At 39.6% G+C, this 3,667-nt stretch overlaps 1 protein-coding gene across 1 annotated transcript in view; it reads right to left on the bottom strand.

Moving 5' to 3' along the window:
• LOC120562392 (interferon-inducible GTPase 5-like) overlaps positions 1–3,667 on the bottom strand; it is a 161,553-nt gene that overhangs the window by 103,588 nt on the left and 54,298 nt on the right. The window lies entirely within an intron of this gene.

The following is a 3,667-nucleotide window of genomic DNA, read 5'->3' on the forward strand; positions in this document are numbered from 1 at the left end:
ATAGCATTACATTTACTACATCACCACTGTATTTTTGTTTCTCCCTTTCAAAATGACAGTTCAATCTCATCAAGGTGGGTCTTTAGTTAGGACATCACTTGCCTTTTTCATGTTTACTATTTACGTGGTAACGTATAAACCATCTTCCAGAAAGTCCCGGAGGTGAGGTTTTACAGTAACGGACAAATGAGCAGCGGAGAAGTAACGTTACGAGACAGAGAGCCAGCCGATAAATGAGTCAAATGTTTCCCTGACACACTGAATTACCATTTGAATAAAGAGACCAAAACACCCTGGCAATATTTTAAGTCAAAATAATTTAAATTAAATTGAGAAATGCATCGCCAGTTTGCGTATTAAAATGACAATTGCAAAATGCCTTGCCATTTGAATAAAGAGGCCAAAAAACTACCATACTATAATACATTTGGACTATGAATGTAATTAATGATATCCACAATTGGCATCATGACTTATAAAAGTGCAATTTTGGATATCTAAAATAAATATTCTGAATTAATTATTATGGGTATTGTATTGTAGATATCTAAAATTAGAGTTCTTCCTAGTAATAATTCTGTAGATATCTAGTATGTTGATTCTGGACAGGAAGAATGACACTGTGGATATAAGAAATGTTCTTTTTGACTGAATAAATGAATGAATAATGAATAAATTACAGATATCTGCAATAAATATCGAGTCTAGCTAATAAATGTTAAAACAGCTTTCCATACCCTCGGCCTCTGGCATCATGTAAGGAGAACAACAATTACGTAGACAAGTTCTGAAGAGATCACCGTGTTCATGTTTGTAGTTGTTCCTTCACTTCCCTTCTGTCTGTGGATGAAATGGAATATATTTCACTGTCATTGAAAACAATTACAAGCTGAAAACTGCTCTGATCAAGACCTAGAAATCAGGACATGTTCTGTCTGTCTGTCTGTCTGTCTGTCTGTTTCAGTACTACAGGCAGCCACATTTCACCATTTCACAGCACAAACACCCACTTGCTTAGCTTTGGCGCTAAAAGTTATTATGTTAAAATATTTAGACACCAAAAAGCATCACACCACTTGCCAGCATACAGAGCATCTACCGGTATATGTGGGGTTGGAATGTCATCAAATGTGACACACCCAGATTTTCTGATGCACACCCACATTAGCTTTTTCTGGCTCTACTAGTGGTCCAACCGGTCAGAATGCATACTTTCATAGAGAAGTGAGGACACACACACACACACACACACACACACACTCTCTGATTAATGATAAGAAACGGCGTCACTTTACTTTGATTGAAGTTGAAGTTGAAACTCCTTTTCTACACAGACCTGCTGAGGACAGAAGAGAGCTGCACACTGATGAAGTGTGATTGTTGAAAGAGAGACACTTCAGGCAAAACTGTTTTTTAGAACTATAGATTTTGGACTATTTAGCTTCCATAACATGTCAGACGATGACATTTTAAAACTGTTTCCTCGTGTGCTTCGAGTCTTCGCTGTAAAAACAACTCACGTCCAAATTAAAGTGCAAAGGTGAGTTGACTTCAATCAGTGGCGGAACGAAGGAAAACCAGAACAGAAGGGAGAGAGGGGAAGATGAGGGGGAACTGAACTCTCTGACTGTCTGTCTGACTGTCTCTTTTTCTGTCATCAAATCATCTCTTCTGACCTCTTGTTAATGTCAAGTTGGTTTTACACTTCAAGCAAAAACAGTGTTTCAATCTGTAGATGTTGTGCTATTTATCTTCCATAAGATGTCTTCTTGCAGACTATTGGAAAGAAAAGATTTATTTGATTCCACGTTGTCTGTCTGTAGATTTCTCCACAGCCACTATGTGTAGAAGAATGTTTTAAACTTTATTGTAATTTAATGGGAACTTGTTTTTATCATGATCTTTTTACGCTGCACATTAATCAGCAGGTTTTAATCAAGCCTTTCTTAATTCAACTGTCTGAGACACTTTTTCTGTTGTACTTTTCTCTTCAGGTTTTTCTGTGTTAAAGAGGAGCTGAGCAGGAGAGACGACATTTTAAAACATGATTCCTCGTGTGCTTTGAGTCTTCGCTGGAAAAACAACTCAAGTCTAAATTAAAGTCTAAAGGTTTGTTGACTTCAGTCAATGGTGGAACGAAGGAAAACCAGTTTATAAAACGGAGGGAGGGAAAGATGAGGGGGGGAGGAGGGAGAGAGATGGAGGGAAAGGGGAGGTGAGGGGGGAGGAGAGAAGAGAGGGAGGAGTGACAAAGGAGAGAAGGAGGATAAGATGAGGATGAAACCAGTTTACAGAAGGGAGGGAGGGGGAGATGAGGGGGGAGGAGAGAGAGGGGAAGATGAGGAGGGATGAGAGAAAAAGATAAAGAAGAGAAGAGGAGGAAAAGTGTATCAGACAGAAAGAGTAGAATAGTTGGAGGGAGGACATCCAGTGGTCACAGTGAGTAACTCCACCTCCTCCAGCTGATTTCTGCAGCTTCTCTGGTTTCTTCTTTTGAATCATCCAGGGCTGAGGTCCATTAGTCCTTTTTGTTTAGGAAAGTTCCTCACGGAGTAAAGTAGTTAAGTGGCTGCCATGATAAGAGCTGTTGGAATTGTCTGTTTTCATACAATCATACTAATCAGGATTCATGTGGATAAATATGAGCGGACAGGAGGGTGAGCGTGATAATAAACTATTTGCAGAACACCTTTCATACAAGAAACAGCCTACAGTTCCGTGCTTTTTAATAACCAAATGACATGCAATCAGTGTTTCACATTGAAAGACATAATTAATGCAGAATAAGATGACCAAGACTGACCAATGAGAACCAGCAGCATCTTCTCTGTCCAATAACAAACCACTGTTGATCCATGTGTTGATCAGTTCTCTGTGTTGAGTGAATGAAATGTGATAAAGTAGGGTGACCATATTTTGATTCCAAAAAAAGAGGACACTCGGCCGACCTCGAGACACAAATTCAGACAGGCTTAATTAACGGTTAATGAACATGCCTCAATGGTGCAAAAATAACTTCTGTAATAAAATAAAATCTGTAACAAACTGTAACAAAATAATATCTCTTTTAAAATAAATAAATAATATGAAATAATGTTGTAAATATGACCTCTTCTGTGTTAGAAAATCCAGCTTCAACAAAATATCTCTTAATACCTTTTCAGTGTAATAAGATAAATAATAAAGACACTGAAACGCATGTGCCAGTTTGCACATGGTGCACTCCGCCTGGACCGGACAAGTTATTTTATGGTTGTACGCCGGCTCCACGCAGAGCTTTCGCCGTAGCCTGATGTTAATACTTGTGCGCTGGTGTGTGTGTCGAGCCGGCAGTCTGTGTGTGTGGGGAGTGGGTGATTAGAGTCATAGTGAGAGAAACAAAGTGTCTCCCCTGTGTTTTCTGACCACGGTGGGAAATCTTTAGCAGACAACGATTCGGCATCTTGTGTGCAATGCTGCTCCGCTGTCTGCTCTGGTCCCTGTGTATGTCTGCTCTGGTCCCTGTGTATGTGCGCGTCGCAGAGCCGCCCACAAAGCAGCCTCTCAGGAATTATGTCACAAAACAAAGTACCGTAGCATTGTGTGCAAAGCGCCAGTCAATTTAAGTACAAGCTTATTGGTCCCATGAAAAACAGTGAAAACCGGACATTTCCATGAATTTATAAAA

Source organism: Perca fluviatilis, chromosome 7 (assembly GCF_010015445.1).
Source record: "Perca fluviatilis chromosome 7, GENO_Pfluv_1.0, whole genome shotgun sequence".
Classification (NCBI taxonomy): domain Eukaryota; kingdom Metazoa; phylum Chordata; class Actinopteri; order Perciformes; family Percidae; genus Perca; species Perca fluviatilis.